The sequence below is a fragment of the Nomascus leucogenys genome, chromosome 6 (genome assembly GCF_006542625.1).
Source record: "Nomascus leucogenys isolate Asia chromosome 6, Asia_NLE_v1, whole genome shotgun sequence".
NCBI classification, from domain to species: Eukaryota; Metazoa; Chordata; class Mammalia; order Primates; family Hylobatidae; genus Nomascus; species Nomascus leucogenys.
The window spans coordinates 104,655,943-104,669,113 of NC_044386.1; the positions used below are offsets into that span (position 1 = coordinate 104,655,943).

The window sequence follows — 13,171 nt, forward strand, 5'->3', positions numbered from 1 at the left end:
CGAATTCCTGACCTCAAGTGATTGCCTGCCTCGGCCTCCCAAAGTGCTGGGATTATAGGCGTGAGCCATCACGCCCCGTCCTGATTTAAAAAAAAAAAAATCCTATTTACTAATAATAGAAGGAAACATTTTTAACCTGATAGACTATGGGGCAAGGAAACATTCCTGTATCTGCATGATGTGGTCTGAGGTTTAGGAAGCTTCATCTTCTGGAGAGGAGTGGAAGACTAGAGGGACAAAGGCTCCAGATGGACAGACCAATCAATGGTAGACAACCGCACTGGTCCAGGCAAGCATAACAAGAGTCGGAACAGCAGTGCTTGCTGGGGTTGAGGCGGTTCTCCCAAGAGGTACCTGAGATTGGCTTGAGGCCTTGAGGGATGAGGGTGAAGAAGAAATTGAAATTGGCTCAGGCTGGGCTTAGTGGCTCATGTCTATAATCCCAGCACTTTGGGAGGCCGAGGCAGGCAGATCACTTAAGTCAGGAGTTCAGGACAGGCCTGGCCAACATGGCGAAATCCAGTCTCTACTAAAAATATAAAAGTTAGCTGGGCATGGTGGTGTGCGCCTATAGTCCCAGCTACTTGGGAGGCTGAGGCAGGAGAAGCCCCTGGAGGCAGAGGTTGCAGTGAGCTGAGATTGCACCACTGCACTTCATTCTGGGAGACAGTGAGACTCCGTCTAAAAGCAGAAGAGAAAGGAGAATACAAAAGAATGACAAGAAGTCCTCAAAGAACCTAAAGCATTTTTTGGTATTTGTGCAGGTACATCATGTTCTTTCAAAGTCGTTTAATTTCTATTATCTCACTTAATCCTCACCCTGTGAGGCTTCCACAAGGTTGTGAACCTGAAGGCCCAGCTTGGGAACACTGCCAAGGCACGTAAGGCCACAAAAGGTGATGGGCACACCTCAGATTAGAGGCTGCACTTCCCCACAAAGCACGTGAAAATATACCACCTGCCATACTGAATGTAATTCATACAGAACCGGGTGGGAGCTGAGTTGAGCTGCAATTGACTAGCTGCCTAGTGCTATATTTAAACATGTATTCATATTAATTTCTGAGTTGCCTTTTATGCTTCAGAGCCCATCCATTCTTCTTGGGATCTAACATTTCTAAGATTCCCTTTAAAAGCTTCCCAACCAGGTCATACCGCAGTAGCTCAAGGCTGTAATCCCAGCACTTTGGGAGGCCCATGCTGGAGGATCACTTGAGCCCAGGAGTTCGAAAGCAGCTTGGGCAACATAGCAAGAGCCTATCTCTATAAAAAATATTTTTAAAGTTAGCTGGTTGGTGTTGTGCTTGCTTGTAGTCTCAGCTGTTTGGGAGGCTGAGGCGGGAGGATTGCTTGAGCCCAGGAGTCTGAGGCTGCAGTGAGCCATGATTGCACCACTGCACTCAGCCATGATTGCACCACTGCACTCCAGCTTGGGTGACAGGGTGTTGCTTTTTTTAATTTTAATTTTTTAAAGCTTGTCAATCTTAGACACTTGAACCCAACAACCTTGTGGATACAACGCCCTAGAACTCTACCATGCCAATCCAGGCTTCTTTTTTTTTTTTTTTGAGATGGAGTCTCGCTCTGTTACCCAGGCTGGAGTGTAGTGGCACAATCTCAGCTCACTGCAACCTTCACCTCCTGGGTTCCAGTCTTTTGCTATTGCAAATACAGTTGCAATGAATACTGTTGTATATATGCCTTTTTCATAGTTTGTCAATGTATCTTTTGCATAGATTTGTGGACATGGGCTTGCTGGTCAGAGAACAAATGCATATGTAATTTTGCTCCATATTGCTAAATCCCCCTTCTTAGGGATTGCACTCTTTCACAATTCTCCCACCTCAGCCTCCCCAGTAGCTGGGATTACAGGTGCCCAACATCATTTTGTAGGTGGGGCTTCTCCCGTGGAAGTCTCTGCGTCAGGGTGACCCGGAGGGCTGCTGTCCATTATCCCGGGTCCCTAAAGGCTAGAACACAGAATTCTTTCCCCTGGAACATTCGGTTTCTTGAAGAAGAGATTATCTGATAGTTCATCTGGAGGGAATATATATTGTTCCCAGGTGTTTTTGTTTCCACAGGTGCAGGTGCAAGTGGGTGGATTTGAACGTTGTTTTTGCTTTTAAATGATCAGCCTTGAGTGACTCGATGTACACCTGTGGGTTCCAGATTCAGGAAATGTTTGATGCTTTTTCATACTGTTGCAAATGGTATTTAGCTTGAAATTTCATTTTCTATTAGTTTGTTGCTCCCGTATAGAAATACAACTGATTTTTGAACTGACTTTTATCTCCAGATTCCCTAATAAATTCATTTATTAATACTAATGGTTAATCTATAGGTTCTTTCAAATTTTCTGTGAATCATAGCAGTTTTATTTACTTATTTTCAATCATTATGGTTTTGTGTCTGTTTGTTTTTGAGACTGAGTCTCACTCTGTTGCCCAGGCGGGAGCATTGTGGAGCGATCTCGGCTCACTGCAACCTCTACCTCCTGGGTTCAAGTGATTCTCCTGCCTCAGCTTCTCAGTAACTGGGATTACAGGTGCGCGCCACCATGCCCAGCTAACTTTTTGTATTTTTAATAGAGACAGGGTTTCACCATGCTGGCCAGGCTCGTCTGGAACTCCTGACCTCAGGGCCAGGCTGGTCTGGAACTCCTGACCTCAGGTGATCCACCCACCTTGGCCTCCCAAATTTCTGGGATTACAGGTGTGAGCCAATGCGCGTGGCCCATTATGGTTCTTATCCTTCCTCTTGCCTTCTTGCACTGCCTCTGACTTCTGGTACATTGTTGATAAAAACAGTGCTCACGGGAAAACTTGTCTTGTTCCTAACCCCGGGGGAAGAACACTCACTGTTTCACATTTAAGTGTGCTGTTAGGTGTAGATTTAGTAGATTCTCTCTATCAGACCCCTCCCCTGCATCATTCTGGATTCTCTGTCTCACATCTTGTTCTAGCTGTTGCTGCTAGAAGCATCTTTTCACGGGCTCTGATCACCATCCCAGACACACTTTGACAGCAACTCTCTTCATGCCACACTGTGTGATTCTTCCCTCATGCCCAGAAGGTTTCCCTGCGCACACTGAGGCGGGAGACACAGTGGGTCCGCAGTGGGTGTCCCTAACAGTGTAGCCTTAGGGCCAAGCTTTGACTGGTGAAGATAGAGCCAGTTGATCAATTCTTCCCCATTTCTCCCCTCCCAGACAGACTGTGCTGAGAAGCTGATGGTCCTATCTGACTGTGCATTAACAGGCAGGGGCCAGCTGGCAGTGCCTCCTCCGTTGCTCTCCCTCCTTCCCCACCACCCACACCAAGCTCCTTGGGACTGCCTCAGGTTCGGTTGTCTGGGAAGCTCTGACCAACATATTTAATAACAGGCATGACCCTAGAAAGCAGACCCTTAGAAAAGAATTTTGGAGCAGGATTACTCACCTTAAGGTCATCTCAAGGAACTCATTATTAGTGATTGGGAGGGGGATATGGTAATACCTGGTATGCAGTGTCATCAAAATTATGAAGCTTTTGGCCTGCGGTGAATTTGGGTAAGGTACAGGTGGAAAGTGAGGCATTTGCTTATGCAGTGGCTGTGGCCCTCGGACGCCATGCGTCAATGAGAGGCATGAGGATTGTGGTGCGCACTTGTTATTTTAATGGTAGGCTCAGGACAGCCAGCTGTCAACTCCACGTGCACTCTGAAAGTGACAAATGAGAGACCTACCTCCTAATGTTGCCGAGAACTGTGCCGAAAATCAGTACCATCGATTTTTGTTTCATGTATCTGGGAACTACGTTATGAGGTGTGTGCACAGTAAAGATCCTTCTGTTTTTTCTTGTTGAATCAACCTTTCTATTGGAATGAAATGTCTTTCTTGATCTTTAGGAATACTCTTTCTCTTGAAGTTTACCTTGCCTGCTATTTTAATAGTCACACTAGCTTTCTTAGGTTTAGAGTTTGTATGGTTGATCTTTCTTTTTTTTTTTTTTTTTTTTTGAGACGGAGTCTCGCTCTATTGCCAGGCTGGAGTGCAGTGGCACGATCTCGGCTCACTGCAACCTCCACCTCCCAGGTTCAAGTGATTCTCCTGCCTCAGCCTCCCAAGTAGCTGGGACTATAGGCGCCTGCCACCACACTTGGCTAATTTTTGTATTTTTAGTAGAGACAGTTTCACCATGTTGGCCAGGATGATCTCCATCTCTTGGCCTTGTGATCTGCCCTGCATGGTAGATCTTGCAAAGTGTCTTTATGATTAAAGTGTGTTTCTTGCTGGTCGCGGTGGCTCACACCTGTAATCCCAGCACTTTGGGAGGCCAAAGCAGGCAGATCACTTGATTCCAGGAGTTTGAGACCATCCTGGCCAACATGGTGAAACCCTGTCTCCACTAAAATACAAAAAAAAAAAAAAATTAGCTGTGCATGGTGGCGTATGCCTGTAGTCCCAGCTACTCGGGAGGCTGAGGCAGGAGAATCGCTTGAACCTGGGAGGCAGAGGTTGCAGTGAGCTGAGATCGTGCCACTACACTCCAGCCTGGGTGATAGAGTAAGACTCCATCTCAAAAAAAAAAAAGAAAAAAAAAATTAGCCAGTGTGGTGGCACACACGTGCCAGTAATCCCAACTACTGGGGAGGCTGAGGGAGGACAATTGCTTGAACCCGGGAGGCAGAGGTTGCAGTGAGCCACTGCACTCCAGCCTGGGTGACAGAGCGAGACTCTATCTTAAAAATAAATAAATAAAATAAAATAAAATAAAATAAAATGTATTTCTTATAAAGAACATATACAGTAGTTGGGTCTTGCTTTTTTTATTGAGTCTGCCAATTTCCACCTTTTAACTGAGATATTTAAATAAGCATTTAAAAATCGATTGTGTTTTACTCTTTCATTGTTTATTTCAAAAGATAAATATATGTTTTTATATTTATATTTCCCCCTTCTTACACAAAAGGGAATGTGCTTGGCTTTCCCTGCCCCTGAACAATACTTCATGAAGATCAACTCCTAGAAGTTCACAGGCATCTTCCTTGTTTCTTTTTATAGTTACAGCGCTCTCCATTGTTCTGGGTTGAATGTTTAGTCGACCCATTCCTATTGACATTTGGTTCCAGTCTTTTGCTGTTACAAATACAGTTGCAATGAATACGGTTGTATATATGTCTTTTTCATAGTTTGTCAATGTATCTTTTGCATAGATTTGTGGACATGGGCTTGCTGGTCAGAGAACAAATGCATATGTAATTTTGCCCCATATTGCTAAATCCCCCTTCTTAGGGATTGCACTCTTTCGCATTTTGTAGGTGGGGCTTCTCCCATGGAAGTCTCTGCATCAGGGTGACCCAGAGGGCTGCTGTCCATTATCCTGGGCCCCTAAAGGCTAGAACACAGGATTCTTTCTCCTGGAACATTCAGTTTCTTGAAGAAGAGATTATCTGATAGTTCGTCTGGAGGGAATATATATTGTTCGCAGGTGTTTGTGTTTCCACAGGTGCATGTGAAGTGGGTGGATTTGAACGTTGGTGGTGAGTCCACTTGTTCCATATGGACATCTTCCATAATTTTCTATTTCAGCTCGCATTTCACTCCCACCAAGCATTTCTGAATCCCAAGTCTCTCTAAGTTTGTGCAAGACTTGCTGACATCCTTCCCGGGTGTTAGGCTGAACACCTTACTCTTGGACGGGACTTCTTCAGCCCACCCAGTAGTTACTCTTCTCCAGGTGCTCCTCATCTTGCAGAGCTTTGCTGAAATCTCTAGTGTGTGATCCACCTGCTATTCCTTCTACCATTGAAGGTTTATGCCTTTTAAATTAATTTAGTAGCATTTTATGAGTTTGAGATTGGGGATAAGATAAATTTGTGGTGTTATTCCAACATTTTGATCCAGATGAGCACCAAAAATATGTAGAAGGAGGCACTGAAGCAGCTAGAGTATAAGGTTAGAAAAGGAAAGGGCTTTCTCATAAGGGCTGCTCTGGACCATTTATTTGGCCCTGCTTCATGGCTTCTGAGAAAAAATACAAGGGAAGGATCTGAATTATTTTGAAGTTGTTTTTTCTTTTCTTTTCTTTTTTCTTTTTTTTCTTTTCTTTTCCTTTCCTTGCTTTTCTTCTTTTTTTTGCCGCCCAGGCTGGAGTGCAGTGGCACGATCTCGGCTCACTGCAACCTCTGCTTCTCAGGTTCAAGCGAATCTCCTGCCTCAGCCTCCCAAGTAGCTGGGACTTAAAGGCATGCGCCACCACTCCCAGCTAGTTTTTGTATTTTTGGTAGAGTTGGGGTTTCCCTGTGTTGGCCAGGCTGGTCTTGAACTCCTGGGCCTCCAGTGATCTGCCCGTCTGGGCCTCCCAAAGTGCTGATATTATAGGCATGAGCCCCTGGGCCTGGCCTGAAGTCACTTTTAGTTGTGAGATGCATGTTTCTCTGACTGGACCACATGGCTTCTTGATACTTAAACGATCAACAATTTGGAAAATAGAGCAGCTACTATGCTTAAAATATGGGACATGCTAAGATATTAGATTCAGCCACCCTACTTTCTGACATACATATGAGGCTTTAATCTTATTATCAAGCAAAAAATAAAACAAAAAACACAACCCCAAGCAACAATAACGAAGCAAGATATCTGCAGATTTGTGTTATGCTCAATTTGTGAGGGCCCTTGCATATGCCCTACATTTTCTCAGATGCCTTTTTCCTTGTAAGACTAAAATATAAAATGAGTATTTGTCCTTATAAATGGTACAAGTCTCACTTGCACAATGATCTAACTCCTATATATCTAGGGTCATAATACCTTGTATCAGACAAGGGGTTAAGACGGGAACAAGTCAACCCTGTTGTCAGGGAATGCGCAGTTTAGTGGAGGAGGTAGAGGAGGTGGACCAGCTAAGAGACAGTTACAAAATGATGTGATGCTTGCTGTTATAGTGGAGTGTTCAGATGAGTAGGATTTAATTATCATAGCTGACAATGTACATTTTTATACATGCTCACTTTGACAGTGCATATATTAAAACCGAAGCATTACAGAGACAGTTGGCTTGGTCCCTAAACCGAGATGACTTAGAGACTCATGAGACACATTTTGGTGAGATAGCCTGTTGTCGTGGAAACATGCCTCAGCCTCCCCAGTAGTTGGGATTACTGGCACGTGCGTGCCACCACACTGGATCCCAAAGGCCTAGGTTTGATTCCCATTCCTACTTTTTATTTCTATTCAGGAAGTTGCTTAACCCTCTCTACGACTCACTTTCCTCATTTGTAAAAGCCTGGGGTCCAGGAGCCATGGCTCATGCCTGTGATCTTTGGGAGGCTGAGGCGGGAGGATCACTTGAGGTCAGGAGTTCAAGACCAGCCTAGACAACATGGTGAAACCCCGTCTCTACTAAAAATAAAAAATAACTAGCTAGGCGTGGTGGCACACGCCTGCAGTCCCAGCTACTTGAGAGGCTGAGGCAGGAGAATGCCGTGAACCTGGGAGGCGGAGCTTGCAGTGAGCCGAGATCGTGCCACTGCACTCCAGCCTGGGCGACAGAGTGAGACTCCCATCTAAAAACAAACAAACAAGCAAAGCATGGGGAAAGATGAAATGATTGTTTAGGCTCTGACGTGTCAAACATCCCTTGGGGTGAATTCCAACCATTCTTTGAGGTGGAACTAATAGCCTGGCGAGGCTGTCACTGGTTCTGTTACCGAGTTGGGCTAGATGCATCAAAATAACCAACTGGGGTCTTTCTAGGTGTCAGTGTTAGATCCATGAAGTACCTTCGCGGGGAACAAACTTGACAAGTTTAAGGACAATGGAGTTACTTGCTCTTCATTTCTGGAATCAAAGGTGTGGCCCCTTGTAAAATGCTGTCTGAAACATACATACAGAGCTGTCTTTTCAACAGGGTGAACAGAGCTAAGCCAGTGGACACTCTGAAATATTCACAGGCCAGTTCAGGTTACCAGCCCCGGCTTAGGCTGGGGAATCTATTCAGGGACTGTCCAAACAGCCTGACCACTGGCAATTTGTTAATAGAGTCCCAAGAAGTCTAGAGGGAACCTGGTGCTCAGTAAGATTTAGTCATTTGAAAGATAAAATGCATATTTTGGTTTAAGAGACATTTTTGAAGATTGAACATCTACATTTTCCAAGTTCATGTGTGGGTCTATGAGAAGCCAGGTCTATCTCATTTCAAAGTGCACACCTTTAACCACTCCTCAGGACTCCAGTGGTGCAGGAGTTGGACGATGGTTTTAGGGTGGCTTTACTTATTTATTATGTTATTGTATTATTTTTGTTTGAGACAGGGTCTCACTTTGTCACACAGGCTGGAGTGCGGTGGCCAATCACAGGTCACTGCAGCCTCGACCACGTGGGCTCAGATGATCCTCCCACCTCAGCCTCCCAAGTAGCTGGGACTGTGGGTGGGTGCCACCACGCCCAGCTAATTTTTGTGTTTTTGTAGAGATGGAGTTCCGCCATGTTGTCAAGGTTGGTCTCAAACATCGGGGCTCAAGTGATCCGCCTGCCTTAGCCTCCCAAAGTGCTGGGGTTTACAGGCGTGAGCCACAGCGTCTAGCCTTATTTATCATTTTAAATTATGACAAAATATGTATAACATAAAATTCACCATATTGACCTTTTTTTTTTTTTTTTTTGAGACGGAGTCTTGCTCCATCGCGCAGCCTGGAGTGCAGTGGTGCGATCTCAACTCACTGCAACCTCCACCACCCAGGTTCAAGCAATTCTTCTGCCTCAGCCTCCTGAGTAGCTGGGACTATAGGTGCATACCACCACACCTGGCTAATTTTTGTATTTTTAGTAGATATAGGGTTTCACCTTGTTGGTCAGCCTGGTCTCGAACTCCTGACCTTAGGTGATCCACCCACCTCGGCCTCTCAAAGTGCTGGGATTACAGGCGGGAGCCACCGCACCGGCCCATCTTGACCATTTTTAAGCATATAGTTCAATGGTAGTAAGTAGATTCGCATTGTTGTGCAACCATCACCAACATCCATCTCCAGAACTCTTCATCTTGCAAAACTGAAACTCTGTACCTATTAACCAATAACTCCTCATTCCCCGCTCCCCACAGCCCATGGTCACTGCCCTTCTCCCTTCTGTCTCTATGAGTTTGACTAGTCTAGGTACCTCATCTCAGTGGAATCATACAGCATTTTTCCTTTTTTATCTGGCATATTTTATTTAGCATCATGTCCTCAAGACTCATCAATGTTGTAGCACGTGTCTGAATCTCCTTCCTTTTTAAAGCTGAAAAAGTGTTATGAACTGAATGTTTGCGTGCCCCCCAAATTCATATATTGAAGCCCTAACCCCCAATATGGTTGTATTTGGAGTAAGAAAGTAACCGGGGTTAAATTAGATAATATTCAAAAACATAAGAATTTAAGTTCTTATAAGAAGAGCAGCTGGGCGTGGTGGCTCACGCCTATAATCCCAGCACTTTGGGAGGCTAAGGCAGGTGGATCACCTGAGGTTGGGAGTTCGAGACCATCCTGACCAACATGGAGAAACTCCATCTCTAGTAAAAATACAAAATTAGCTGGGCAAGGTGGCGCATGACTGTAATCCCAGCTACCTGAGGGGGTAGAATCGTTTGAACCCAGGAGGCAGAGGTTGCAGTGAGCCGAGATTGTGCCATTGCACTCCAGCCTGGGCAACAAAAGTGAAACTCTTTCTCAAAAAAAAAAAAAAAAAAAAAAAGAAGAGCACCAGAGGCTGAGGCAGTGAGGCAGGAGAATCGCTTGAACCCGGGGGGGCAGAGGTTGATATGAGCCGAGATCACACCACTACTGCATTCCAGCCTGGGGAGACAGCAAGGCTCTGTCTCAAAAAAAAGAAGAGCACCAGAGAGCTAGCCCTTTTCTCTCCATGCGAAGGTACTAAGGCTTTGTAAGGACAGAGCAAGAGGCAGCCATTTGCAAGCCAGGAGGAGAGCGCTGACCAGATACCAAATCAGCCAGAAACTTGATCTTGGACATCCAGCCTCCAGAAATGTGAGAAAATATATTTGTGTTGTTTAAGCCACCCAGTCTGTAGTTTTTTGTTTTTTGTTTTTTTTTTGACAGGCTCTCACTCAGTTGTTCAGGCTGGAGTGCAGTGGTACAATCTCAGTTCACTGCAACCTCTGCCTCCTGGACTCCACTATCCTCCCACTTCAGCCTCCCGAGTAGCTGGGACTATAGGCGTGCACCGCTATGCCCAGCTAATTTTCTGTATTTTTCATAGAGACAGGATTTTACTATGGTGCCCAGGCTGGTCTAGAACTCCTGGGCTCAAATAATCAGTCTGCCTCGACCTCCCAAAGCTCTGGGATTACAGGCATGAGCCACCATGCCTGACCTGCAGTCTGTAGTTTTTTTTTTTTATTACGAAAGCCTGAACAGCCTGATACAATAATGTTCCAATCTCTGTTACTATTTTTTTTTTTTGAACGGGAGTTTCACTCTTGTGGTCCAGGCTGGAGTGCAATGGCGCAATCTCGGCTCACTGCAACCTCTGCCTCCCAGGTTGAAACAATTCTCCTGCCTCAGCCTCCTGAGTAGTTGGAATTACAGGCATGTGCCACCGTGCCTGGCTGATTTTGTATTTTTAGTAGAGACGGGGTTTCTCCATGTTGGTCAGGCTGATCTCGAACTCCCAACCTCAGGTGATCCACCTGCTTCGGCCTCCCAAAGCGCTGGGATTACAGGAGTGAGCCACTGCGCCGGCCTCTTTTGCATTTTTGTAAATAGTAGCCATTACTGAGCCATGTTATCACCTACTGGAAAGGGATATTCCTTTGCCCGGGACTCACAGTGATAGCAGTGGTGAATCCTTATGGGTCTGCAACAAGCTCAATTCTTGCCTCCTCAGAAGAAAGAATTCAACCAAAGGGCATAAGGCAGAGTGAGAGACAGAGGCAAGTTTTAGAGCAGGAGTGAAAGTTTATTAAAAAGCTTTACAGCAGGAACAAAAGGAAGTAAAGTACACTTGGAAGAGGGCCAAGAGGGAGACTTGAGAGAGGCAAGTGCACTGCTTGACCTTTGACTTGGGGTTTTATACAATGGCATGCTTCCGGGGCCTGCATCTCTTCTCTCTTGATTCTTCCTTGGGATGGGCTGTGTGTGTGCGCAGTGGCCTGCCGGCACTTGGGAGGGGTCACATGCACAGTGTACTTCACTGGAGTTGTGTGCTTGCTCACTTGAGGCATTCTCCCCTTACCAATGTTCCTAGAGGAAGGTCATATACTGGTTAAACGCCGTCATTTTGCCCCTTAGTGTACATGCTTGAGTCCACTCATCCAACTCTAGAGATCTCACTGGGAAGCTGCTGATCGCTAGGTTCAGGTGTTTTTCTCTGAGACTGCCTTTCCCAGGCACCAGCTGTGACCAATTCCTAAGTTGGTGCAAAAGTAATTGCGGTCTTTGTCATTAAAACCAATAACAAAAACCACAATTACTTTTGCACCGACCTAAATATTATTTTAAGGAGACAGTGTAACAACTGCTTTACCATGACCTGATGGTTGCCTGACATTCCTGGTGGTTGGGAGGGGTCCTCTCCTGCCCTGCTCATGGCTGGCTAGCTACCTACTGTAACAGGAGCACAGGCTGTCAAGCAGGTTTTTGGCTTCCCAGACAGGGCCCGTGGATTTTGTGAATGCAGCCACTATTTATTGATGTAATTGCTCCACCTTATAGGGCTGGAGTTGTGCTTGGCCACAGAATGCCAGATGGCCATTAGGTACCAGCTGCTTCCACCCAAGAACACTGTCACTCACAGAATGCAGCTGCATAGATACCAAGATGGAAGCCCCAACAGTTGTCATGGATGTTAAGAAATCCTACCATCACTTCAAATCATAAGACTAGCTAACATATACTGAATGCTTATCACACATTGGGTGCTGTGCTAAGTACTTCATGTGGATTATTAGTTCCTTAAATCCTTCCAACAAGCTATCATTTGACTTTCCAGGGACTCTTCTAAGAATAAACCTATCCTTGAACTACAGCACTGTTTTAGGAATTGTGGGAGTCTTCCCTTCCAACCCAACTCCTGTGTTCTCTTGGGGAATCCTTGAAGAGCTCTAATGAATGCTGCCCACTAAATGCCCTCACGCTACACACTCCTTGTCAGCTTTACAGGACATGACGATCCTGGGAGCCTTACCTCATTCTCTGTTGAAGAGAAGATACAATATAGTTTTTTGTTTATTGCCTGTGTGATGCTAGATCAGCCTGTGCCTTAAACTTGGTATTGAAGGGGTGACCTAGAGAGAAACTGCCAAATGAATGAAAATTATTTACTAATAAGTATGAATTGTCTGCATGCGAAGGATGCATTTTATTGGAAAAATTTATCATGTCAACCTATTTTTACCATATTATCTTGGCTATATTATAACAGTATAATGGGAAGTTATTGACAGGAAGGAATCTATGTTTGCAGTAAGCCATCACGGACCATACAGTTAGTCTGCCACTGAAAAGGCTGTATTTATGTTTACCGTAGGCAACTTGAGAAAAACCCCTGAGGGAACTTATGGCCAGGTGCAGTGGCTCACACCTGTAATCCCAGCACTTTGGGAGGATGAGGTGGTTGATTCCTTGAGCTCAGAACAGACTGTGGGCAACGTGGCAAAACCCCATCTCTACAAAAAATACAAAAATTAGCCGGGCGAGGTGGTGCGTGCTTGTAGTCCCAGCTACTCAGGAGGCTGAAGTGGGGGGATCACCTGAGCCCAGGGAGGTCAAGGCTGCAGTGAGTCATGTTTGAGTTACTACATTCCAGCCTGGATGACAGAACAAGAACCTAGAAGTGATCTAGATTTTTTTTAAACATACTGATAGTACAGAAACATTCCTGGGGAATAATTTGACTGCAAGAGATGTTTTCGAAAAGAACTAAGATAGTTTTGATCCTATCTCAAACCTCCCTTTTAACGATTGAGGCTTTACATCAGTTATTTACAAGAAACCTGGAATGTCAGACAATAAAATTTGTAATCATGGTGCAATCACAAAATTTGTGTCTAAAGGTTTTATGAGTCGTTATCAGCACAGCTTATTACTCAGCGGTCTAAGAGAACGGCCACAAAGTTGCTGCAAGTATCTCATCTCTCAGCACACCACAGGAACTGCCTGTGTAGAAGTACTAATCTGTCATCATCTCTGGACT

At 45.1% G+C, this 13,171-nt stretch overlaps 1 long non-coding RNA gene across 1 annotated transcript; it reads left to right on the forward strand.

The window, feature by feature from the left end:
* The first annotated feature begins 4,103 nt into the window (after nucleotides 1-4,103).
* LOC115835406 lies at nucleotides 4,104-8,552 on the forward strand. Its single transcript, XR_004030369.1, has 3 exons — nucleotides 4,104-4,167; nucleotides 7,221-7,223; nucleotides 8,462-8,552. It is a non-coding gene; the product is annotated as an uncharacterized LOC115835406 (long non-coding RNA).
* Nucleotides 8,553-13,171: the final 4,619 nt, after the last annotated feature.